The sequence below is a fragment of the Monodelphis domestica genome, chromosome 3 (assembly GCF_027887165.1).
Source record: "Monodelphis domestica isolate mMonDom1 chromosome 3, mMonDom1.pri, whole genome shotgun sequence".
Taxonomy (NCBI): Eukaryota; Metazoa; Chordata; class Mammalia; order Didelphimorphia; family Didelphidae; genus Monodelphis; species Monodelphis domestica.
In genome coordinates this window covers 276,007,581-276,035,540 of record NC_077229.1, presented here as the reverse complement: position 1 = coordinate 276,035,540, position 27,960 = coordinate 276,007,581, and the positions used below count along the sequence as shown (strand labels likewise).

Here is a 27,960-nt window from a genome sequence, read left to right as displayed (position 1 = left end):
GGAACTTGGGAAAAGAATGTCTGCAAGAAGTTTCTCTGATAAAGGTCTCCTAAGATTTTATATATACATCTACAAAATGTTTATATATTTATTTATATATATGTATACATGTACATGAACTTATTCAAATTTATAAGAATTAGATCCATTGTCCCATTTGTAAAATATTCAAAGGGTATTAATATGCCATTTTCAAAGGAAGAAATCCAATTTATAAAAAAGCCATATTTAAAAAATTATCCATTACTAATACTTAGAAAAATGCAAATTCAAACAACTCTGTGGTACACACGTTAGACTGACTAATTTGGCAAAAAGGAAAATGATAAATGCTGGAGGAACTGTGGGGAATAAAGATATTTTAATGTGGAGCCATGAAGTTGTTCAGTCATTCTAGAAACCTTGAAACTATGCTCCAAAATCTATTAAACTCTGCATATGCTTTTATCCAGCAGTATAGCTAGTAGTCATATATCCCAGATGTATGAAGAAAAAAATAAAAAGACTCATGTACAAAAACATTTATAGGAGCTCTTTTAGTTGTATCAAAAAATTGGAAAGTCATTGGAATGGCTGAACTAGTTACAGTATATGAATATAGTAGAATCCTATTGTATTGTAAGAAATAGCGAAGTAAGTAAAGTGCCTGATCTGGAGCCAGGAAAATTCATCTTCCTCAGTTCAAGTCTAGTCTCAGATACTTCCTAGCTGTCCGACTCTGGGTAAGTCACTTAACTCTGTTGGCTTCAGTTTCCTCATCTGTAAAATGAGGTGGAGAAGGAAATGGCAAACTGGTCCAGAATTTTTGCCAAGAAAACCACAAATAGGGCCATAAAGAGTCAGACATGACAAAAATCTGAATAACAAAGCCCACGTTAAAAAAATACGGCTAGTTTTGAGGGGAAAGAAAAATGACTTGTTTTGAATCTTTTGAGTTTAAGGTACTGTTGGTCATCCAATTCAAAATATTCTATAGGCAATGGATAATGCAGGACTGGAGCTTTCGATAGAAGCTAGACTAGATATAGATCTGCTGATTATTTGAATATAGATAATCATTGAACCCATGGGAAACTGATAAAATTATCAGTGAAAGCTTAGAGAGAGAAAAGAGAAGAGGACCTAGAGTGTGTCTTGGGGTTGGGACACTAGTTAATAGATAGTAGAAGATAAAAAATATGACCACTCCTATCCCTAAGAAGAATTATAAGATTTAAGTCCTGGTAATTCATTAGATTGAGGAACTCATAAGTTGGAATAGTTCAAGGAACATCAGTATGTCTTTTGAAGTTTCTAGTATAAAGTCAGGAGTTAGTTTTGGTAGAGAGGAATACTGTGATCCAAAAATAGAACATATTGTTGGAAAAAAAGGGGAAAAAAAGAAAGAAATGGAGAATGTCCTGAGGGGGTTGCTGATAATGATCTACCAGATTGAGGAATTTGCCATAAATTTGGATAGAATAAAACTTCAAAGGAGGCGAAAGGAGGATGATTATAGGGAGAATTTGGAAATGGTCATAGGGAACAAGAAGTTGTGATTTGAAAACAAAAAGCATTAATGGTATACTTTTTGTTTTTGAGAGAAATGTATTAGAGCTATTTCAGACCTAGTTAGAGCTGGACTTGGAGTCCTAGGATTTGGGTTGAAAATCTTGGCACTGAAACTATCAATTTAAACTTGGACAAGTTGCTTAACACTTATCCTCATTTTTTTTCTTGTTAAAATTATCATACATTTATTTTTTATTTTTTGTTATCCCCGAGTGTGTGCCCGCTCCCTGACCCCGCCCCCCCCCAACCCGGCCCAGTCATGGGTAAGATTGGAAAGAGAATGTTGGCCATGTCTAACAGTATATTTCATTCTGCATATTAATCCATCATTTCTTTCAGGAGGTGAGTAGCATTATTTGTCATCCACCTTCTGGAATCATGGTTGTCAGTTAATTGATCAAACTTCTTAAATCTTTTGAAGTTGTTCATTTCTACAGTGTTGATGTTATAGTATAAATTGTTTTTCAGTCTGCTCACTTCACATCACTTTATATATATATATATATATATATATATATATATATATATATATATCCTCTTGGGTTTCTCTGAAACTTTCTCTTCATTTCTTGCAGTATAATACATTCTATTATATTCATACATCATAATTTGTTCAACCATTCTCCAATTTATGGGTAGCTTTTTAGTTTTTAGTTCTTTGTTACCACAAAAAGAATTGTTTATTTTTTGACATATAAGACCTTATCTTCTTTCTTTGATTTCTTTGGGGCATGGGCCTCATAATGGTATTGGTGGATCAAAGAGTATGTACACTTAATAATTTATAGTGCAAAATTCCAAATTGCTTTCTAGAATAGCTAGCTCACAGCTTCATCAGAATAACATAAATATGACCTTTTCTCCTCAGTACCTCTGACATTTGTCATTGTTAGATTTGCAACTCAGAAAAATCTAATGTGGAACCTCAGAGTTGTCTTAATTTGCATTTTTCTAATTGTTAATTATTTTGGAGCATTTTTTCCCCATATTGCCACTCTAATCAATCTTCTATTCAGCTGCCAAAGCAATTTTCTGAAAGCACATACTGTACCACCCTGCCCCCACCCAACTCAATAAACTCCAGTGAATCCCTATCACCTCTAGGATCCAATACAAATTCCTTTTTGGCATAAAGTCCAGCATAATCTAACCCTCACTTCCTGCCCTTTCAACTTTCTAATCTTCTTGTACCTTACTCTTTGCCAACTAATCCTCAGTCCAGTGACATTGGCCTCTTTGAAGTTTCAAAAACAAGACACTGCATCTCTTGGCTCTGACTTTAGTCCCTCACTGTCCCCCTTCTCTGGAATGCTCTCCCTCCTCAAGCCTACTTGCTTCTTTTAAAGCTGTTCTAGCTGAAATATCTTCTATAGGAAGCCTTTCCCCAAACCCTCTTAATTCTAGAACCATCTCTCTTTTAATTATTTCCCATTTGTCCTATTTATAGCTTCTTTTGTTCATAGTTGTTTGCTTGTTTTTTTTTCCCTGTTAGTTTGTGATTCCTTGAGGATAAGGATTGTCAATTGGCTCTTTTTGCAACCCTACCTTAGTTTAGTGCCTGGCACTTAGTAGGTGCTTAATTAATGTTTTTTTGTAGATTTTCTGGTTAAGGATAGATTTTATTTCTTCTCGAGAATTGCATACTCATTTCCATTAATCAGTTACCAATTAGGTAATGGATGATCCTCAAATTATCAAACGAGATAGGTAAATTACTTAATTTGTAAATTACTTAGCATAGTACCATTAACAATATACAGTATGTAAGTGCTTATTCTCTTCCTCCAATTTCTTAATCTTTAAAATGGAGACAATACTTGAATGATCTGCTTGTCATGTTTTTGTGAGAAAAGCACTTTGTAAACCATTATTCATATGGAACTAACTCCCCTTGGCATTACTCACATGACAAAAAGGGAGTTTACCAAATTTATTACAAGTTAGGCCAAGATTATGTATAAAGAATTGCATTATTTTAAAATAACATCTACCACCTGCTAAAAACTATGATTTAATATTTTAGAGTGCAGGCTTTTTAAAAGCAAGACTTGTTATATATTTTATTCTCTAGACCCAGTGTATTTCCTTGAACATAATAGATACTTAATGAACATGTTCTAGATTAGTTTCTAGACTAACTTAGCATAATCAGAATCTTAAAAAAGTATCCCTCTAATTAACCTATAAGGACTCCAAGATTAGTACTTGGAGAAGAGAATCCATTCTTCATTCTGGAGACTCTCACTAATTTTATGAATGGAGATTATGCTTGAATTTTGCAAGATATAAATTTGCAGGACCTTAAGAAAAACAAACAAGTATTCCACCCCATTCAATTCATTATATATGTTTTAGGAATATGGGCAAATGAAACAAAAATAAATCTGGAGAGAAACTCATTGCAATAGACATTTATTTAGTATCTAATATGTAGAAGGCATTTAGTTGGGCACTGTTATTGGGTTGTCATGAGGTCATACCATATTCTTTAGGTTCTTTTTTCTTCAAAAATTTAAAAAAAATAATATTCTCCCCACTACATGTAAAAACAGTTTTTAAAATTCATTTTTTAAAATTTAGAATTCCAAATTCTTTCTTTTCTCTTAACCACCCCCATTTTTATTCCCTTCCTGACCTTTCCCATCCTGATCACAGTAAGCAGTTTAATATAAATTTTACATATGTAATCATGTAAAACATTTTATCACATTTAGTTTTTTATAAGATTTTATTGATATCTTTTGTTTTTAGATCACTTTTATTTTAGAATGTTCTACTTCTGACCTAAGAGTTATTTCTTGTAACAAATAAAAAAAGAAAAAATAAAGATAAAGCAATTCAGCAAAGCTAATCTTAGGTTTAGGTAGGCTTCCAATACAAATCTCAACAACCGCATCTACAGAACCTGTATAGTCATTATTTGTGTTTACAGTGATAACTGTTGAAATGCTATTAATACTTCATTTATCAGATAAAGTTTCAATTATAGGCAATATTGAGTAACCATTGATGCAACAAAACAGCTTGATATGTTTAAAAAGATTTTCATCAGTGTTTGAAAGTTGTTAGTCCTTTCTCCTTTTGCATCTTCAGTTAACCAGGAATTCAGTTGCTATTTGATTGTGACCCCATGGACCATAGCACTGGAGGGCCTTCTTTCTTCGAAGGCTGTCCAACTTCATGTCTATTTTTTCTGTAACACTTTCTATCTATCTCATTCTCTGTTGTCCCTATTAACTTTTGCCTTCCATTTTCCCCAACAACAGGATCTTTCCCAACAATTTTACTGTTAAGTGACACTTGCCAAGACTCACATGGTAAGTCTTGAGGCCAGATTTAAATTCATGAAGATAAATAAGTCTTCATGACTCCAAACCCAACAGTTTATTCACTTCATCACTTAGCTGTCTCAGTTATGAGTATTCAGGGTAATTGAAGCTTTTCTGTACTGTGTAATTACAATTTAAGTGGCTTATTTATTGGTTGTATTGTGAACAAACTTTGATTCTTCTTTCACTTTGCCAGAATTGTTCAGTCAATAAGCAGTTATGATGGGGCAGCTAGGAGGTTCAGTGGATAGAGTCAGATGTGGAGATGGGAGGTCCAAGGTTCAGATGTGACCACTTCCAAACTGTGTGACCAGGAGCAAGTCATTTAACTCAGGTTGCCTAACCCTTATCACTCTTCTGCCTTAGAAATTATAGCCATTCTAAGACAAGAGGTAAAGGTTAATTTTTCTTTTTTATGGAATGCTTGCTATATGTCAGGTAGTTTACTAAAATGTTGGAGATTCAAGGAAAAAGCATTGTCCTCAAAGAGCTTACATTCTAATGAGGAAGGCCACACACATATATGTAGGCATATAATAAGTATGTATCTTTAAGATGTGTACAGAATAGATGGAAGCTGACCTTAAAATGAAAGGTGCAATCATCCAAACCTGCTAAATCCAATACTTTATTTTTTTAATAAGCAACGCTTTTATCTAGATGGACCTTAATTTTATTTTTTCTGAGAGGAATAACATTTCTCTACTCACAAAGTTGAACCAAATTTTGTATTTCTTTATAATAAGGCTTTTTGTGAAAGGTTCTCAGCTTGTCCTGTTGATCAAAACCAAAGCAGTTTTCTTCCCGACCAAAGGGAGGGTTAGAAAGGGGACAATTGTTTTGACTTTTAAAAGGGGTGGGGCTGTAGATGTCGGAGCAGATTGGGGAAGAGCCCAAGAAGGTGAAAAGGATCTAGTCAGGGCCAAGCCTACATTTCTGAGCATGTGTACACTGCCCACTTTAGGACCTCGCAGGAGCCTCTGCGCTATTTGCGTCCAAGTAACCGGCTCCTTCTCGTCCCAGGAAAATCGGAGAGCTGCCCGGCTCTGCTCCTTTTCTAGGGAGGTTGTTTGCAGGGTTCTTGGCGGCTCCTCCCTCCATCTCGGCTTGCCCCGCCTTTCCCGTTTCCTACATGTGACTTGGCGCCTGTCATCTAGGAGGGAGGGAGACCAAGGGCAGAAGACCAGGTTCAGACCAGAAAAGCAGATCTCCTGGCCATTTGCAGAGGGCGCAGCTCCGACTTGGCGAGCATCGTCTCTTTCGGGGAGCCCGGCTGGCGCCCACCGAAGCCAAAAACTATTTGTCCCGTTTTCGTGCCCGGGTATCCTGACTCGCTTCTCTCGCGATAAGCTTTTTGCAGAAGGGCTGCAACCCGTGCCCACCTAGAAGGCTGCAGCTGCTAGCGCGGCTCTGCCGCTGATATCCGGAGTCGAGCTCTAGAGAAGGTAACTGCCTGAGACGGGACGCTAGGAGACCTTGCGGGGCCGTTCAGGGTCAGGGGTGCTCTAGCTTGGGAAGGGAGTTACAGCAAGAGTGCTGCCGCCTCCACCCGCTTCTGCAGCAAAGGCAAAGAGAGCTTCCTGAGGATTAAACTCTCATTAGGGGAAACTGTCCGGAGGAGCCCGTGGTATTGCAGGGCGACAGAGTATGTGTGTGTGGTTTATTGATGTGGCTAAGGTATCAGCCCCCGAAATGGGGGGTGGTGGGGATGTTGCAGAAAAGGGAAAGACTGGATTTGAGCCAAGAATCAGTGTGAATGGATTCTGGCTGGGGGGTTGGGGTGGGGGATAGTGCAGCCCCAGAGAATTGGTTGGGGAGGGTTAAAGAACAGGAAGCTGACCCCCATTGTGCCTGACTTAGGAAAATACTGCAAGGTGAATGTTTAGGTTGTCTTCGTGGGGGGTGGGGTAGGTTTTGCTCAGAGAAGGAGATAGAACAAGAGTTAGATATCCCTTAAGGTATTTTTTCGGCTAAATTCTGGCAACACCAGCTTAAATAGGGCTAGGATAAGAAGCAATGAAAGAAATTGTCCTAAATAACCTTCCAAGTTACCGATTTGTTGCCTATCACCCATCCTGGTTGACATTGAGATGAACTTATCATGGGCTGTTTAGAAATCGAGCTTTAGACCTGTACTGAGGAAAGAAATGAAAACGATGTTAGTGTTAAGAAGCTCTTAACTTTAAATCCTTAGTATTAGTTAACGTTTTTGCTTATCCTTAAGCTTTCTTTTGAGGTAATTGTTGAAATCATTGAGCAATGTGTCTGTATTATGGTGTGCTGGTGGTTTTGTTTGTGACCGTGGTTTGTGTTGGGGGGGGGGGGCGAATAGGAGGGAAGAAGAGAAGGTAAATATTTGTAGTTGGAAATCTAAAAAACCCATTTTGATCATTGTTTAAAAAACTGTAATAAATTTCTGAGTTTATTTTGGATACAGGACAGTATTTTATTTTTGAAGGCATAGTTGTATTATGTGGACAGCTCTTCTAAAATAAAAAAATGCTTGAAATGTGTGTTGGTGGAAATAATGTATACAGTGGTAGATTACAGGCTCTTGACTGATATATTAACTTTGCTTTCAGTTTTTGGTTTCATTAAAGTTTGGTTTCAGCCCAGATGCTGATATTTTTGGCAAGTTTAGCTCATTTTCATTTCAATGGATATTTAGTATGTACAAGTTGGGATAAATGAAGAGAGCTATTTTTGTCCTTTGGCTCACTATAATTCTATTTCAAGCTGAAATTCTATTTTAGCTGTAAATAAAGTACCTTTTATTTGTGTTAAAAGAAATTATGACATTTTAAGAGAGTCATGTTTTGGGATCCATTTTCTTGCATTTTGAAGGAATTGGGGATTTTAGCTTTTTGAGATTACATTTTATAAAGATGTCATATGTAAATTTATAGGCCTCAGCTATACACTTAAAAAAGGCAAGGAAAATTGTTTTAAACCGTGTTTTAAAGCTCATCAAGGTATAATTTTTCAAGTTCATGTTTCAGTTATCTTACACATGCAAAAAGTACTTTTACTTCAGTGTTTGAATCATACAGTCTCAACCTAAAAGGAGTCTATATCATTCCCAACATCACATATTTTATAACTAATTTATTTAAAAAGTATTGTGATATTAAGGTCACAGTGCACATATAATACATAATTATGACTTATGGAATTTTTATTATTAAAAACATGCCGTTGTAGTTTTGTTATTTAAACCACTAGGTTTGTCTCCAATTACATATCAATTATTTTTGAAAGTATACTGGAGAGAAATTTAGTATTACTTTTGCTAACTTACATAAGAGATAGAATAGATAGTATCATAAGTATATGTAAAATAATGCTGTATTTCTTATCAGTTTTTTCCTTTGGCTATTTCTTCATTAAAATATAACTAAATTTTGGTTGTAACTTTAAATACATGACAGAACAAAATACCATCTCAATCATGTCTATCAGCCATCCCGCCTAGTGTTTTATTTTTGTGGCATGAAGGGTTAAGTTGTAGGCAGACATTGTCATCCTTGGGTTCATTCTCAAAAAGGTAGCTAGCTTTATGACTGCAACATTCTTATTTACTTTAATTGGCTTTTGTTCTATTAGCCATTAATTCTGTTAAAATTTAAAAAAATTTTGTTCATGTTTGAGGTAAATCTTTGGGGATAGTATGTTCTATAAATTGTATTACCAGCTAAGTTAAGTAATATTTTCTTTAATTTGTCCTACAGATGACCTCTTCAAAGCTTACAGGGTTACTCTCTCATTCCAGTAATCTGGGATTTGAATAAGAAGTCTGTGTTTACCATAACCTAACATAGCCCTGTAGGATATATAGGCTTCTTGATGAAAAGGAGTGTTTTTCAGGTTATGTTTGTACCCCCAGCACCTAGCACAATGCCTTGCATATGACAAGAACCTGAAGGATATTTGTTAGATTCGATTGTAAACTTTAAACCACTGTATAAATAAGAATTATTATTTTATAGACTTTTAGCATACTTTAACTCAGCTTAAACATTTTATATTAAAGTTATAATCTCCTTCAGTCTGTAACATTAATCTTAATATTGCACATATGTAAAACTATTGAGCATACCTTTGTGATGTAAAAATTTTCCTATATTAATCATAGGACCATATATTTAGAGCTAGAAAATAGCCTAGAGATTATCTAGTCTGCCTCCTTGATTTTAGAGTGTGACTTGGCAAGCTTGCACAAATAGAAGCAGCATGTTTCAATTCAATATTCACAAATCTTGAATTGCAATTGAATGTGCTCACTTATTTCGCCTTTATTTTTTTATGGGTGATAAATTGCTTTTGGAAGTATTTTATTTGTTCATTAACACTTTAAGAATTGGGAAAATGTGTACCTTTCTAAAGAAGAGAGAAGAAAGTAGTAAAACACATTATTTTTAGTTCATGTTAAAGAGCATTCCAATGGTGAAGAATTTATGTAAAGAACATTGTGCAGCTGTTATAGTGTGTTTTGTTTAGATTTTCAAGTCATATTAATTAAAGATTAGTCCTTAGAGTTTACTTAAATTTCCATAATTTTAAGCCTACCCAAGATTAACCAACATTCATTTTTACTGCTATTTAAGTTTTACCTTGATTTTGTAAATTAGGTTTACCCATGAATTGTGTCTAGGACCTGAAAATACCTCCATGAGAAAAGAAAACCCGCAGAAAATATAATTTGTTTCATTACCTTTCTACCCTAAGAGTGCATATCCAAGCAATAGTTCTGCAACCTCAAAATGTCTGAAGAACCTTGGGCTTTAAGAATTAATTGGATATTGTTTTGCACTAAAGTGTATCTAGCCACAGTGAGGTAGTTCAGACTTTTGCATAGTTCCCTAAACTTTTTAGACGTTATAAAGATTTTATTATAATCTTGTTTCATTTTCAAAAACATAGTTATTTGACAGTGACTGGCTTTTTGTTACATATTATTTTTATTTTATTTTCATGGCTCAACCTTCAAATATCAAATAAAAGTTAATGTATGTTAATACAAACCACCTGGCACTATATTCTATCCTAGCATTTGAGAGCAATATTATAATTAAGGCAAAGAAAATTCCATCCACTCACTTGATTTTGCTTTTTAAGGTTATCTTTATTTTCATATTTGAGTTTTCCTGGGTTTTCTTTACCCTGTATATCTCCCCTTGCTAGAGGATTAAATTAATTCTCAAAGTTCAAGTGCTGCCCCTGTCTTGTAATAACTCTTTGACCTTGGACAAGTCACTTAACTTCATAGTCTTCCCCATAGCTCTCTAAGATTGTAAATTGTAGAGCCAATACTAACTAATCTGATCAATTGAGGGAGTTCTTCACCAGGAACTTCCTTCACTGATGAAATTATTATTGCCCTGTGAAAGGTACTCTAACTGAGTACTGTGATAAAGAACTTTGCTCTAAGGTTTTTTAAAAAATAATTCCTCCTTTCTTTCTTGCTCTTATGTCTCTTGGGTGTATATTTTAAAATGTTAATCTGGTTGATTAATCCCATTATAGAGTTACATTGGAATGTACATCCACTTTAGTCTCTTTGGACAACTCACCTTTTCTTCCTCAAGGGAATTGCTTCCTTTGTGTCTTTAGAATTTAATTCTTTAGAGAGTTTCATTATTTGGGGACTGATTTCTATTATAGAATTTTAGTTCATGTGATCTTACACTTTCTCTGAACCTTTTTAAAAAATCTATTCTTTCAAAATCCATGGCATATGTCAAAGTAATGCAGTTTGCACTATCACAAAGATGAAATGGCTATTTGTGTTAAAATTGTATCTTGTCTTGGTCTTCCTGATCACTTTCTCTCTGGTCAGTAGAGTAAGTAGAAGTAGCCTGCATAAACTTGCAATAGCAGGGAGATTGCAAAGGGGAATCAAGAAGTAATGGGCAGATCTTCCTGAGATCAAAGGAGCAGAATTTTCAAATTGTATTATCTATTACTCAAAAATCACATCCTGGTAATTGATTTTGAATCAGGGGAAGCCATCTAGGCCCTGCCATTAGGGTCTTTTGGTCCTATGATATATAAATCTCAGAGGAGTTCCAGACATCCACAGTAAGATGAGCATAACACCAAATGATGCAGATAATTTTGAGATCAAGTGGACATAATAACTTTCAAGTTTTCCTAACAACTTTGAGATGATCAGGAGATGTTAATAGACTAACCCCAAGGTTGCATGAATACTGTTAGCTGTTCCCCCCAACCCCAAAAGATATAAAAATGAGACCTTAGATTCCTGTTCCCACTCCAAGCATTTTATCTATGCCTATTTATCTCTGCACCCTCTGTGTCTTATTAAGATGTGATTGCAATCACATTTCCAGGTACCATTATGGTCATTCTGTCCAGATAATTGAAGTCCTTCATTATATTTTCATCATTGCTGTTGTCATCATCATCATCATCATCTTCTTCAAAAATTATTCATTTCCTAGTAGTGTGACCCTGGGCAAGTCACGTAACCCTGTTTACGTAGCCCATGCCTTTCTGTCTTCAAATTGTTATGAAGACAGAAAGTCAGCCCCCCCCCAATAACTCTAAAAATATTTATTATTTGCCAGGTATTGTGTTAAGTGCTGGGGATACAAAAGAAAAGCAAAAATCAAAACATGGGGTCTTTATTCTAATATAAAAAGATATATCTTAAATATAAATGGGAGGCAATTCTTAGAAGATATGTACAAGCAGTACGGATTGGGGGTAGGATGAAGAAAAACTTATAGAACATAGGTTATCAATTTCCTTAATGAAATCCGAAGGTGCAGATGAGAGGGGCAGAGCAATCCAGGTGTAGAGGATAGAGGGATTCAGGTTAATGCTGCATGTTTGAGGAATAGCTGGAAGGCCAGTGTGACTATTACAATGTTCATTGAGAGGATTAACATATAAGAAGACTGAAAAGGTAAGAGAGAGGGCAGATTGTGAAAGGCTTTAAAAGAAAATCTCATATTTGATCCTGGATTTTATAGAGTAATAAGGTGATGTGGTCATACTTGTGCTCTGGCAGCTGAGTAAAGAATGGATTGGAGAGGGGAAAGAAAGACTTGGAGCAGGGAGACTAACTTATTGCTATTGCAGTAGTCCATAGGAGAGGTGATGAGGGTCTGTACCAGGATGGTGGATGGATGTTTGGATCATATATGAGGGCTTTTATGAAGGTAGAGGTAACAAGATTTGGAAACAGATTGGGTATATGTGGAATGAAGTGAGATGAGTTGAACATGACACCTAGGTTACAAGCCTGAGTGACTGGAAAGGTGGTGATGCCCTTGACAGGAATCCAAAACAAAAAGGGGAGGTTTTGGCAGGGAAAGAGTTCTGTTTTGGATTTATAAATATATATATATATAAATAACATATTTATTTTTTGGATATAATAAACTTAACATGCTATTTATTATCCAGTTTAAGATATTAAAGAGGCAATTGTCACCCAAAAGATATTATTTCTGACTCACCCTGGGGAAAGCTTTTTTATATCTAGTTGTTTGCATGTTGTCTCTCCCATTAGACTTTGAGCTCCTTAAACAGAGATTTTTTTTTTCCTTTCTGTGTTTTGTATCACCAGCAATTAGCACCTTGCCCAGCAAATAGTAGGTGCTTAATTAATACTGACTGACTGAAGAGGATGAATGTGGAGGAATTTATCTTCTTCCCACAAAATAAGGGAAGGATATGATGGGGAAAAATACCTAAGTGATGTTAGATGAAGAGGGATTTGAAATGCCTCAAATTTCTCAGTGAAGTATCATCATTCATTCCTTGGAAAGAAAACAACATGCAAACTTTGTACAAACAAGATATAGATAGATAGATAGATAGATAGATAGATAGATAGATAGATAGATAGGCTAAGTTGGAATTAAATATTAGCATTAAGAAGGGGCAGTTGTGGGAAAGACTTCCAGGAGAAGGTGAGATTTTAACCAGAATTTGAAGCAAGATAGGTAAACCATTCAAAGATGAGAAGGAAAGCATTCCTTTTGGATTGGGGAAATAGAGTATCCTGTTCAAGGAAAAGCAAGGAGGCCCATGTATCTGGATCATAGAGTATATGGAGGGGTATAATGTATAAGAAGACTAGAAAAATGGGGAATGGGCAGATTGTAAAAGGTTTTGAATGTCAAACAGAGAATTGTCTATTTGATTCTGGAGGTAATAGAGAACCACTTGATTATGAGCTGGGAGAGGAGAACATGGTAGGCTTTTGACAGCTAAGTAAATCGGTCAGAGTGGGATGAAACCTGTGGCTGGCAGATCAGCCAGCAAGCTATTGCAGTGGTTGAGGTGTGAGGTGATGAAGGGGGTATTCTTAGAAGAAAGAAGGGAGTATAGGCAAGAGATGTTATTAAGATAAAATCATCAGACCTTAGCAACAGATTGGATAGGGTGTGTGAGAGAGTGAGGAATTGCGAATGACACCTAGATTGTGAACCTAGATGACTGGGAGGAGGCCAAATTTGAATCCAGGCCTCATTATCCACTGAATCACGTAGCTGCTCATACTCATCAATTTCTCATGATAATATTGCTCTGATCATCCTCACCCAAATGTTCTCTCCCATGTTCACTCTGCATAGGCACCTGTATTTCTTTTTATGAGTCATTCTTAATCTATGGTATTGCATGCTTCACCTTGCCATCTTACCTATCCTGTTTGGCTTCTCAGCTTCCCTGGGTCCTAGATTTCTTGTTTGTAAAATGAGTGTTGAACTAGATGGATTCTAAGGTCCCTTCCATTTCTAGATCTATGATCCTTTGAGACACATGGTTGGAATATGATTCAGAAAGGATATATCTCTCAAAGAGTGCATTGAATAAAGTCTTCAAAGCTCTATTCTTATCATAGGTCTTATAGGATTATAGATCTATATACCAATTCTCTACCCACCTCCTCATTTTGCAGATGAGGAAACTAAGACCCTAGGAGGTTAAGTGATTCACCCAAAATCAGATAGTAATTATCACAGGCAGGATTCAAACTCAGGTGTTTTGACTCTTCAAAAGTAAATCTAAACAAAACAAATGAAATTTGCCTCCGTGCCCAAGATTTCTAATTCATCTTATCATTGCACTATGGAGTTGCTCTGCTTATATTGCAGAAGATGAAACTGAGAGGTCTGGAGATGTTAGTTAGATGACTGAACTTAAGTCACACCGTTAGTAGCAGAGATAGGATTAAAATCCAGTACTCTTGACTTCAAATCTAGTGCACTTTCCACCGCTTTATAAATATGTACAGATATAGAGATCTCATTGAAAAATTTGTGTTAGAAAGCATTAGGAAACTTTCTATAGTGATGCTTTGTGAAGTTTCCTCGAACCTGCGAGAAGCCTCAAGATAGGAAGATAGAGGAAGGATAGAAGTTCTGTATGCTGCGAGGGGGGTGGCGGAGTCAAAGTAGAGATATGAGGTGGCAGGAATGAGTCAGAAATCCAGGCCTTATTAATTATCAAGGAGCCACAGCAGAAACTCTGATCAGTGGACTACTCAGAAGGCTTATACCCGTCCAGTGATCCAAATTTAATACCACACAGGTCGGAGACATGATAGAGAAAAGAAAATGCCTGGCCGAAAGCCAGGTCCCAGGTGGGAGAGGTAGAGAAGGAAAGGAATCAAAGATGGAGCTTGGCCAGAGGCCAAGGACAGGCATCAGTGAGAGCTGAGATCCAAGTGAGGAAGAAGAGAGGAGGAGCTTGCTATGCCCTGTATTTAATCTCTTTGATATGCAAATATACACAATACATAGAGATGATTATCATTGGTTAATGACAAGGTATAGGTGTTGTTTCTCTTAGCCAGGTGAGCACAAAGAAACCTGTTTTCCTGCCTAACCTGGGAGAAGCTGGGGTCAAGGGTCAGAGGCTTTCCCAGCCATGCTCAAGACTGAGCATGCTCTCTTCTAAGCCACTCTGTACATACTGTTTCCCTTGCCCATAGTTAGGGGTGGACTGCTACACTTTGAAGAGTAGATATTAATCTTCATGTAAGGGAGAATTTCCTTACTGAGACTTCCTTATACTTGTGAAATCAGTCATCTGATAAAAAGAATAAGAAATAAAACAATGAAACATTTTGACGCAAGCTGGAGGATGAAAAGGAAAGGGAAACTTACAACTATTTTATTAAGAGTAAAAAGATGGGGCATTTCTGAAAACTTGTGTCAAAAGGAGAACATAATTGAATTTACAAGAAGTTGTTGAGCTTAATATTTCAGCCTTTACTATTTGAAACTCTTATTATATTTCAGAATTAGAGGTGAAACCTGCACAGATTTATCAAGAGCCTTAATGGTAGCTGTAAATGGAAGCTTTGTAGTTATTAAATGCCAACTTGCTTTGATTTATTTTTTTTTCTTGAAAAGTACCATTATGAATGGCTTAATAGCTAAGTCCTGGAGTGCTACTAAGCCAGTATTAAAGCAGTGCTTATTGTTATAGTTTTGCTGTTCCAAACATTAGGAAGTTAAATGACAGCAGGAGCTTCCCCAAGCATTTGATACAGGGTGAGCTGAAATGTGCATAACCAAAAGTGGAGTGGACTAAAGAAATCCTTTAAGGAATTACTTAAAATTAGAAGGCATAGAAAATTGTGTCTGGCTAGAAAACCACTACAGTTAATAGGACAACCTGATGTGTAACAGCAAGAAGTGAGATATAGATACTTTTGGTGAAAGATACCAAGAACTTGGATTTAAGAAGTGGAGTTTCAGACAATAATAAGCTTTAAAAAAAAAAAAAGAATAACTGAAGTGACCAATCTGAGAATGTTTTAGTTAAGTGTAACTTGGAAATTACAGCAAGTCAAATGTGAGTGTGTTTGCCTCATCAAGATGGTGCAATGGAAAGACATAGTCGGTCTGGAGTAGGAAGACCTCAGTGCTAATCTGGCCTCAGACTCTCTTAGCTTTGTGAACTTAATTTCTTTGTTTTCAGTTTCCACAACTGTAAAATAGAGCTGGTAACGGCATCTAACTTAAGAGGTTGTTGTGATGATTTGTTTCAATTCAGTAAAAAAAAAAATAATTAAACTCCTATGTGCCAGGCACTGTGCTAATAAGATATACATTTTAAAAAGAGAGGCAGTCTTTGTCCTCTAGGAGCTTAGAATCTAACTGGGAAGAAAACATACAAAAGGAAATTGAAAAGGACTACAGGCAAGGAGGGATACTAGGAAGTATTCAGCTTAGGAGCATGATGTTCCCTAGAGTAGAGAGCAAACAGAGCTGCTGATAGAAAATGGAATTACTTGGAAAATTCTGAACTCTCCATAAAGAAGTGCATTGTGAGAAGTTTATTGCTCCTTCCTCCAGCCTTCCCATTGGGAAGAGAGGAGATTGAGGGGATTTAGAAGGTGTTGATGTCTGAAAACTTATACATTTTTCATGGTGACGAGGTTTTAGGTGATCAATTTATCCTGGGGGATGCATGATATTCTGTGGAGTGGAATCGAATATTTGTAAAGCACTTAGCACAGTTTCAGACACATAGTAAGTGCTATATAAGTGTTTGTCTCCATCCTCCCCTCCTCCCCTTTCCCATATTTATAAGTCAGGAATACTTTTTGCTAGGATCATCATCTTAAAATTCAAAGGAGAGCAACATGCCATTGATTAAGGTGCCCAATCATATTCCTTTTTATAACAAATTTGTTATTATTACTCCTGTCCCTAGCATTTTAAAATAGTTTTAACTCTTCAATATGGCCCCCTTACTATTCTGAAGGATACACCCTACTTCAGTTCTCTATTACCTCTTGCATGAATAAATAAATACAATAACTTCATTGGAATCATAGGATTTAGAACTGAAGGAGCTAGAGATTATCTAGCCCAAAACTCATTTTAAAGATGCATTCACTAAAGCTAAAAAAGATCAAGTGATTTGTCCAAGATCTTATCTATATATGTACTGTAATTTTCTTATTATAACAGAAAAAATCCATAATAAAAGATCTTTTATCCTTATAATCCAGTATTTAAAAATAATGTGTATATGTGAAGGTACCCATAATACAGATAGAAAAATTAGTGACCTTGAACATTTAAAAAAGAATTAAGATATGGTTATCAATAAGAACAAGCATTTCATATACCAAGAAGAATAAGAAAGAGAATTATATAAGAAAAAGTGAACTTCTGTTAGAAACTGTTTTTGTTTACATATAAATATATGTTTATATATATATATATATATATATACACACACACACACATACATACACACTTATAAATTTCCCAACATTACAAAATTGCTTTATTTGTATCTTCTTATGCCCTTTTAATAAAGCCCTTACCTTCTGTCTTAGAATCAATTCTAAGTATCAGTTCTAAGACTGAAGAGCTGTAAGAGCTAGGCAATTGAGGTTGTGCCTTGCCCAGGTCACACAGCTAGAAAATGTCTTGAGGTCAGATTTGAACCTAGCTTCGGTTCTCTATCAACTGAGCCACCTTGTTGCTACCTCTTTTGCACTTAAATTTTTTTATGCATTTAAATTGTTTTATTGATTTTCTTTTTTTTTTTTGGCTCTATTACTACCCACTAACTCCTATTACCCTCTGCCAATAGAAGCCATCCTTTGTAATATGTATAGTCAAACAAAACAAAAAAATAGCACTTTGGCCATGATTGAGATCATGTGACTCATTCTGGATTTAGTCCATCACCTCTCTGCCCAAAAAGGCCATTAATTTTAATCTAAAGAAAAATTTGAACACTCTTCAATAAAAAATAACAATTGAAGACCTTAAAGTACCCAGAAGTATAGGAAACACTCTTGCTTTAGTTTCTGGTTTCAGTTGCCCTAAAGAAACTAAAGCCAGTTTCTTCTGAACCAGGTGATTTGCTTTTCTCCCCAGACTCCATTTATCAAATAAAATGGTTCAGATAAAATATACTTAAGTTTTTAGGAACAGTTGATTTCTCCTCATAATTTTTATTGATACTTTTTTCTCCCATTATCTTAACAAAAATGTTCTCAGATACTCTATTCTGGGCTTTCTTCTCTCAGGATACTTTGTCCCTTGCCTATGCCCACAGCTTCAACTATTCTCTCTATGTATATATGTATGTAACTTCCAAATCTCTGTCTACAATTTGTATCTCATTGCTATGGTCTAGACTTCAGTTTCTAGTTGTCTGCTAGATAGATTCCCACCTGGATGTTCCCTTGTTGTCCAGTGTTTCTCAAGTCACAAAATAAATTCATCCACCTTTTCTTCTAAACCTGCTTTTCTTACTGACATTTCAGTAGAATCTCTTCTCCCATTCATCCATTCTTATGTAAAATCATTACACACCAAGCCCTTATCACCTTTCACCTGGACTTGTCCAGTGACCTAATTAGTCCCTCTCTCTGCCTTAAGTCTCTCTTCTTTCTACTCCCAACACCAGCCCTTATCCTATTCCACTGCCACCTCACAGAATTTCTTTTCTTCAAGATTCAGCTTACATACTTTCTCTACATTATGTCTTTCCTTATCCTCCCAGCTATTAAGTCCTTCTTTTGCAACTACCTTGTATTTAACTCCATTGGACTTATTGTGCATATATTTATTCTTTGTGTTCTTATATAGGGACATGCTCTCTCGTTTCAATGCAAGATCCTTGAGAGCCGGAATTGTTTCTTTTTAAAAATTTTTGTAGACCCAGCATCATGCCCAACACATTCATGATAGGCATTTGATAATGCCTATTGAGATTCATCAAATCAACTGCCAAACTCCATCAGTGCTATTTCTGCAATGTATTTCATATCATATCTATAATATCTTATTCCCTTTACCATTCCCACTAATACAGTCATAGTTCAGGCCCTTATCTCTTTCTTAGATATGAATTATTTCAACAAATTCAATATAATTGTAGGATTCTGATCATTGAAGGCATCTTAAAGTTGATACCTACTGCAACCCCTCATTTTTACAGATGCAAAAACTCAAGTCCAGAGTTGTTGGCCTAAGATCACACAACTAGTGGTAGTGGCAAAGCTGAGATTGAAGCCAACATCCTGTTGAAATAGAAGTAAACTGAGAGAAACTATTTCTTATTGAGATAGAGAAGGTAAACTGAGGGGAACCTGTTTCTTTATAATGATTGCTATTCTCTGGCTGGCTGTGACTTGAGAGAGCTGCTACATGAACCTAAACCTGCTTATTTGTAATGGAGGTAGAACAGAGAAATGCTGAGGAATGCCACCACACAGGGATACTGGTACACAGGGAATACTGCTCTAGATAGATCCTGGAGGATACTCTGGGGTTTACTCTGGGATCTGCCTACTGATCCCTACTAATGGCAGATGAATCAATCTATTTCCTAACCTCCTCCCCCCTTCACTTCCTCCCTTTTCCAACCCTCTCCACCCAGTTCTTGAAGCCTTTGGCTCCTTCCCTCCCCACTTGAGTAAACTATAAAGGTACTCCTTTCTTTCCCTTTCAAGTCAGGGGGTTTATTGGGTTAACAGGATGGGAAACTGAGGTAAGAGGGATGAGGATTTCCCTAAACTAAAGGAGGGTTTGGGGAGTCACAAGTGTGACTCTTAGACAGTTAGGAAGATGGAGGACAGCAGCCCTTTCAAAATCTTCTTTCTTCTTCACAAATTCAGCTTGGCTGATCTCCTTTCTCAGCCTCAATCCCAGAGAAAAACAAAGTTCAAAATCTCTAAGTTTTCTCCTGGCCAGCTCAACTCTCAAATAGACCACCAACTCAAAGGCCTCTCTCCTGGTCAGCTTCCACTGCTCAGAGCCAGAGAGACAGAGACCCAGTACCCAAAAACCAAGTTTCTCTTCTCAGTGTCAACTTCAACTGCTCAGAGAGAAACCCCAAAAACCAAATCAGCCTCACAAAGGTCTTTCAGTCAACTCCTGGGAAAGAGAGTGGCTTCCAGTCAGAGACAAAGTCCCCTCCCCTTGTCAGCTCAACTGCCAACAACTGGGAACATTCTGTTGGAATCCTGGTTCTTGCATCTTGGTCCACAAGTCCTGCAAAACCTCTCTCTCTTCATGTCTCTATCACAGGGTTCCACTGAATATAGCTCACTTTCCATTATACCATGCTTCTGTATGATAATAGGGAATCGTACCTATCATTTTTTAGAATAACATTCTATTAAATTCACAAATCATAACTTGTTCAAGTATTCCCCTATTAATGAACACCCACTTTGCTTCTAATTTTTTGCTACTAAAAAAGAATATTTTGTATCCATTTTTTCTGCCTTTGACCTCCCGGCTTATGTGTCCAGCAGTGGGATCTCTGGATAAAAGGATAGAACAATTTAATGTCTATTTATATAATTTCAAATTATTTTCCTGAATAGATGGAGCAGTTCACAGATTAATAAACAATATTAGAATATCTTCCTCTTAAAGCCCTTCTATCATTGACTGTTTCTGCCCTTTGTCATCTTTGCCAGTTTGTCAAGTGTGATGTGAGATCTCAAAGGATTTTTTTTTTTAAGGGCATTTCTCTTGTTAGTGTTTTGGAATTTTCTTTCATATAGCTATTAATAACTTTAACTCTTCTTTTGAAAACTTTATGTCTTATACTTACTATAGTTTAAAATTGTTGGAAAGAATAATCAGTGTTTTAGATAATAGTAGAATTTGTAAGAGCTAGATTAGGAGGGCTTAGAATTGAGTTGTGATTTAAAACAAACAAACAAAGGACCCTTACCTTCCATCTTAGAATCAGTACTGTGCATTGTCTCCAAGGCAGAGGAGTGGTAAGGGCTAGGCAATGAGGGTTAAGTACCCTGGGTCACATATAGCTAGGATGTGTCTGAAGTCATATTTGAACCCAGGACCTCCTGTCTCTAGGCCTGGCTCTCAGTTCATTGAGCAGTCTAACTATTCTCAAAGTTATGATTTTTAAACTCTTTATTTTTATGTTTTTCTATCTGTAGAATGAGAAAGGGAAATGACAGGTTTCGTAGATGTTTTCATTTATTTTCTTGTTAATAATCTCTTTGTTTCACTTTTTTTTTATATACTAAGTGACCTCTCCTAAAGTCCCACTCCAGTGCATTGGACATAATTCAGGGCTCTAGAGGCTGTGTCAGGACAGCATAAGCTCTGGAGGTTTCCACCAAGTTGGAAAGGTTTTGGATATAGGGCAGTTGATGGATTATACAGTGAATCTTCAACTTTTGCTGGGGTAATGTTCCTAGAAAACCTGCATGCAAGTCATCAATGTGAATATTGATACACTGAACTTATAATAGCCAGTCAGGTTCTCATAGCCACCAAAAACTATAATATTTTGCTAACAATTACTGAAAATACACTTTGCTGCACACAGCTCTTTATAGTAAAATTTTAATTCTGATCATATATGCTTTTCCTAACACAGTAACCTTGAAATAATCCATAAAATGCAGTATACAAAGTAGAATTGGTAATATTCAAAATACTTTTTCTCACTAGTAATTCCCAGAACACAGAGAATTCTAGGAATTCTGTGACCTTTTGTGTCAATATCTCAATTAAAAATACTGATATCAAATAATAATAAAAAAACATGAAATGTACAGTAACAAATATTATGCAGCAAATGAAAAATTTTAAACTAAGACAGTTTTAAGCTTGAATCTTACCTTCACTGTATCAGATGACAATGTGAGGCTGTTGGATGGTATACTATACTGCTATAAAACTACCTTGACTGCCCTCTGAAAACCAAGAGATGCTGTGAGACTTTAGTCACGGTTGTCAGAAGACATCAAGACAATCCCAACATCATCTCTGACACTGCTGGTAGACAGTGTTGGAGATCATGGAGATCAAGTTTGAAATAATCCAACAATCTGCTTCATGCACCATTTTAGATCCTTACAGTTGTGTGGGGAAAGAGCAGCTGCAGACATTCTGGCATGACATTTATCTTACACCTTTATTTTCTCACTAAGGCACATCACTGACTTGCACTCTTGGGCTTAGAGCCCTGAGAGCTAGCATTATTTTTGGGGAGAGGTATATTTGCAACACAAAACTTGAATTTTAAAGGCAAACAAAAAATATGTAAGGAATGCATGAGGAACTTTTACAACAATGGAGTGAATAAGAACAGTGAAATGCCTAGTAGAATACCAGCCACTCCACAAACTTACATGTTGTGCCTCTCATTTTTTTCTCTACTGTGTATAGTTGCAAATGGGTATGGCTGCCAACACAAAAGTGCATGACCTTACTAATAAAATCATACAAATGTTTGAAGTTATGAAAGTTAAATGCACAGATTTTAGGATTTGACTGTATATTGTCTAAGGACTAACCTAGTAGTCAGAAGACTCAGAATGATTACGAGTTTATAAATTTTTTTTTTATTCACAGTTTCTCATAAGGACTACATATAGTTCAGAGAGATTTTACTATCTGCATTGGTGGAGGGGATAAATACTTGAATTTAAATTGGACAAAAAGAAGTTTCTAAGGAATATAGTGGCAGAGTAAGCAGTTTCGAAGATCAGAAAATTTAGTTCAAAAGTTAGTATGGTAACTAAACCCAATTGGTTCATTACCATGCACTGCCTCTGGGAGCATGGAGAAGTGACTGTGGCATTATTTGGATATTAGAAGAGAGTGACAGATACATATGTCTTTAGATGCAAGGCCATAAAAATAGTCATGGAATTTGAGTTGGAATGGACCTCAGCAGCCATTTATCTGACCAGTAGGTGAAAGGAATCTCCACAATGGCATAGCCCAGAAAGGCTGTCCAAGCCTCCTCTTGAAACCTTTCATGGGAATGGAGGCAGGGTTCATCACTTCATAAGACAGCCTTATGGACTGCTTTTTTAGGGAATTTTTCCAAACCTCAAACTTAAGTTTTCTTCATTGTAACTTCCACCTGTTAGTTTTGGTTCTGCCTCTCGGGGGGGAGGGGGGGGCAAACAAAACAAATCTAGCTCTCCACATAACCCTTTAAACACGAAGGTGGGAAGTTTGCCTGCCCCTGTTGGGGGAAAATAGATTGAGGGATTACATTGTTTGGGGCTATTGCTATTTTTTTCTTACTATAATATAAATCAGTTATAATAACTTAATGATCTTGTCAGTTATAGTAGACATGGCCATTTCTAAAGCTTTCTTGGCTGAGTAGTTACTGTGTAAGGACAAGAACAAAGTAATTTGTATCTCTAGTCATCACATGGCAACATTAATATATTATCACTTCATGTTACAACTTGAAGCCTTCACATATTCTGTGATCAAAGGCACTCTCCAGCTGAGCTTAGGAGGAAGGGAGATAATAGGTATCATAGACCTAGTATGATTTCCACAGTGAGAAGGCTTGGATTCTTTCTAGCTATGTTGACATGTCACATCAATAGAGACTTGAAGAAAAGGAACCTTTTTTCTTGGCAACTTTTATATTTATTTCCATTAATTGGCTAACTTATGAAGACTAATTTGCTCTTAGGCAGCAACTGGCGATGCAGTGGATAGAGTGCTGGACATGGAGTCAGGAAGATCTGAGTTCAATTCCAGCCTCAGACATTTACTAATTGTATGATATTTGGTAAGTTGTTTCTGTTTGCCTCAGTTTCCTTCACTATAAAATAGTGGTAATAATAATATCTGCCACACAGGATTCCTGTGAGGATCAGATGAGATCATATTTGCAAGAGTACCTGGCATGTAATAGATGCTTAATAACTGTTTATTCCTTATTCTGGCTACCCTCCCCCTACCACCTTTCCTTCTTGTTTTACTGGTGCAATTTGAATTTCTTTCTATCTTTTCCTAAAAGCAAATTTACGTAAAAAATGTCACTGGATGGCAGAAGTGACTTTTTAAATGTAAAAATTAAGGAGCCCCAAAAGGATTTATCAAGTACTAGTTCACTAAGAAAGCAGGATATGTTTGCTTTCTAAACCCAAATGGGTTCCTGGTTCTCATTTTACCCTTTTTAAAATCCCCTTTGTTTATCTGCATAGATCCTATCTATGTAGAACTCATGTGTTTAGAAATAATTCCCTGTGAAAGAAGGTAGAGTTCTTTAAGTAATAAAAAGCTGTAAATTCTGTCCCCTCCCCATTTTTTTTTTTGGACATAGAAAAGCAAGGAAATAGCTATTAAGTAACATTTGAAATACAGTAATATTTTCAAAATAATTTATTAAGGGGCAGCTAAGTGACTTAGCAAACGGAAAGCCTAAAGACAGTAGGTCCTGAGTTCAGATTTGGCCTCAGACATTTCCTAGCTGTGTGACCCTGGGCAAGTCCCTTAACCTCCTTTCCCAAGCCCTTCCTGCTCTTCTAACTTGGAACCAATTTATTGATTCTAAGACTTAATTGATTCTAAGACAGAAGGTAAGGATTTTAAAATAATAATGATAACTTATTAAATGAGACAAGAATGAAATTACATATTTTAATGTGAATAGTTTTGACAAGCCTTTTTGTGTATATATATGCACATGTGTGTGCCCATACAAATGAAATCATGTGTACACTGTAAACCTTAAAATTTCTTAGACTTATAAATGTTGGAAATTTCACCATTGGGAAATTTCATACTTGGAAAATTTCTTACTGATAGTGTATTGGAATGTGAACCCCATTGGCATGGGAGGTTCCTTCTCCTCCCTTCTTAAGATTACTTTAGGACAGAAACCTTTTGCTGAACAATGGAAAGGGCTTTGACCTATGCACAGAACAGGAATTTCTTTGAGTTATGATTGATTTTAGAATTGATACAATAGAGATACTTGGAATGACAGAATCAGGTCTTGGAAAATACAATTTCCACCCCACTCAGTCCTAACAGGATTGAGGAAGGGCTGCAGCATAGATCAAAATTTAATTATTTGAGAATATGACCTCCAACAGACATGTGCAAAGCCCAGACCTCTGGGCGGTCCTGGGTTAAGCTAGAGCCACCATTGGCACAGGGAAGACATGGACAGTGATTGGTAGATGTGAGAACTGAGGGGAGGGAACTTGGATGGTTTCCTTAAGGAGAGAGGGGTCTGAGGACTGAGGGGTGGTTGGAGAGTTTGGGCGCTGAGTGGTTGGAGTGTGCTCTGAGAAGCTTGCTCTAAAGGAAGCTGGAGGTGGAGGCCCCTGAGACTGTTTTTCCATTTTGGTCACGTGAGTAATAGGGACTGATCTCCTTTCTTTGCCTCAGCTATCTAAGGGCTTGGGCCTTTTGGCCCAGCCTAAACAGAGGGGGTATTTAAGCCCTATTCCCTTCTCTCCCCTTTCTCCCTCTCTCTCTCTCTATTCTAATTCCTTTCTTCCTCCTGTTTGTAATTAAACTCTATAAAAGGCTGACGACTGACTTGAGCTTTCATTTAGGAATTACATAGCTGAATTTCTTGGCGACCTTAAATTAATATATATCAGTCTTTTAAAAGTGATTTCCTTGTAACAACACATGTATGTTTTATGCTAAATATGCAGTCTTAATATTTGGCATTAGAATGCCAAAGCACTTTGGCATAAGAAGTCACTTGATTTTCACAATAGTTATTAGGTAGTGTAGTGGAGGATGGTTTGGGGATGGGATTCACAACTTACTTATAACAGTAGATAGAGCAGACACAAACTTGTTCTGGTTTACAGACAAGGAAAATGAGGCTTTAAAAGTCAAGTGATTTAGGGGCATCTGGGTGGTTCAGTGGATTGAGATAAAAAAAGAAAAAAGCTAAGTGATTTGTTCAAAATCACAAGGCTAGTAAATGCCAAAGTTAAGAGTTATAAGTTTTTATTCTTATTCCTGTACTTTCCCCTACAGTTTGTGTTGTCTTTATAAGATATAATCAAAACCAAGTTTTAAAAATGTAAATTATAAAAAGAATAAATTTTTAAGAGGAAACCAAATGAGATTTTAAGAAATCATCCTAGAGCTATGACCTTAATTTACCTTAGGTTGCTTTTTGTCAAAAGGAAAAAAAAAACCTTTTATTTTTTAGGTTATGTCTTCACTTTGCTCACATAATCATTGATGATTTTTTTTAGTGTTATATACACTCATAAGATATTTTTTGTTTGTTTTGTTTTTGCTTATTTCAACATGATTATTCCTAGCACAAAAGATAATGAATTTGAATCCTGGGACCTAAGTTCTAACCCTAACTCGACCACTTTTGTGATTTTGTGACAGTCGTTGAACTTCCTTGGGCTTCTCTTTCCTCATCTATAAAATGAGGTGATTTCCCTTCCAGTTCTAAATCTTATGATTCTTAAGTTTGTAGAGCCGTAAGAATAGTGTATAAATTGAATCCATACATTATTAAGATCTTAGATTTATTACTTGAAAGTGGTAGTAGTCTCTCGGTAACCGAGGATGACAAATTTCTTTGTGCGTTTTTGTGCACAAAGACACTTGTGCATGAAGATTTAAGTGGAAAAGTCGATGCACAGAGACAGTCCCACTCTCTTGGCGTTGGAAGCCTGGGTCCAGTGGCACGAAAAGTCGTTACGCCTGGAGACTTCCTCAGCTGCATTGGATAGCCGTGTTGTCTTTTGTGCTCCAACGCGCCCTAAGTACTCCACAGTGCCTTGCTGCGTCCCCATCTCAGCTGTTGAACCTTCTTATTGGTTTCTTCCGTCTGTTCAGCTGAAGCAGTCTTCACATGCTGGGTGAGCAAAGCCCTGGTTCACCAGGGGTCCACGACAACCCGATGGCTACCCTCACAAGGTTTAGCCGGCCTGTCGAAGCCGTTGAAAGTAAAATGAAATTAAAATGTCATTACATGGTAGGAAGGATTTTTTAAATGTAAAAATTAAGAAGCCTCAAAAAATATTTATGCAATACTAGTTTATGGGCAGCCCAGGTGGCACAGTGGATAGAGTGTTGGGTCTGGAGTTAGGAAAACTTGAGTTCAATTTCAGCCTCAGATAAGCTTAACCCTATTTGCCTCAGTTTCCTCATCAATAAAATGAGCTGGAGAAGGAAATGGCAAATCACTTCAGTATCTTTGCCAAGAAAATCCCACATGGGGTCATGGATAGTTGGACACAACTGAAAGAACTGAACACCAACAATATTAGTTGACAGAGAAAGCAGGACATGGTTTATTTCTAAACACAAGAGGATTTGTGGTTAAAACTAAATTATCTCTTTAAGTATCTCCAGAAATGACTGCTGCTGTTTTTGTTTACTGTGCTTTTAGATTTTTGTTTTACTGTTCTTAAGTGTCTTAGGGAATGTTTTCTACTGTTGTTGCATCAGAGAGTTATCTTGACAGACTTTCAACATTTCCTTTGACCTATATTTACCCCATTCATATCAAGCCTCTTGTAGTTGTTTCTTGCTGTCTCATCCTTATCTGTCTTTATGTTGTTATCTCTTGTGTGGACTAGCTGAACTGAATAAGAGTAAAGGAGTTTGGGTTAGGTTTTTTTTGCCTCTTTTTTTACTAAAATTGCTATTGATTTTTAGCATATTTTAAAATAGCAACCAGAAATTGGTTTTGATGTTCTCTTTTATGTGCCCATTCTGATTTGTTTTACTATGTAGTAATTCAGTTCAGTGAGTATTTGCTAAGGGCCTGCTATCTGTACAGTACCTAGGAAATAAGAGAGAATGCCAGGGTCCCCTATCTAAGTGAAGTTTGCAGACTCTTAGCAAAAGACAAGTGTATGACTATAACACAGAATGAAATAAATTCAAAAGAGAAAAATAAAATGTGTGGGCTGAGCAATGAGGAAACTAGCTGTCTGGGAAAGGTTCTTGGAAAGAAGTAGCATTTAAGCTGTGTTGTAGAAGATGAAATGAAATGGGGGTAATCATCATAGGTCTAAAAAGCAACTGAGAAACAGGACACTGGCAATTGTGTTGAGGAGGGTTAGGGCTAGGGAATAAGGAAGAGATGAGTAATCCAGTTTAGTTATTTGGTATTGTAGTATGAAGTAAGATTGTAAAATTAGGGTGACACCATTGATTCACAGGTTCTTTTTAATAGATTAAATAAAGGTGAGGCGTAATTGTTAGTCATTCTAAAACAAATGTTATGTAACCCAGGCAGGTGACTTCCTTGCTGTTAGAATAATTGCTTATTGAAGCACATCTCCCAAGAATGAATTCTCTGGAGTCTTTTTTTGCAT

General features: G+C 36.5%; 1 protein-coding gene across 9 annotated transcripts in view; it reads left to right on the top strand.

Moving 5' to 3' along the window:
• OSBPL1A (oxysterol binding protein like 1A) overlaps positions 1-27,960 on the top strand; it is a 333,490-nt gene that overhangs the window by 158,439 nt on the left and 147,091 nt on the right. Inside the window, exon 1 of one of the 9 annotated variants that reach the window (XM_056823809.1) lies at positions 6,015-6,325. The exons of the other annotated variants lie outside the window; for them this stretch is intronic. The gene's annotated coding sequence lies outside the window, so the exon portion shown is untranslated. Of the gene's footprint in view, positions 1-6,014; positions 6,326-27,960 lie in introns of those variants that run through there. 9 annotated transcript variants of the gene reach the window in all.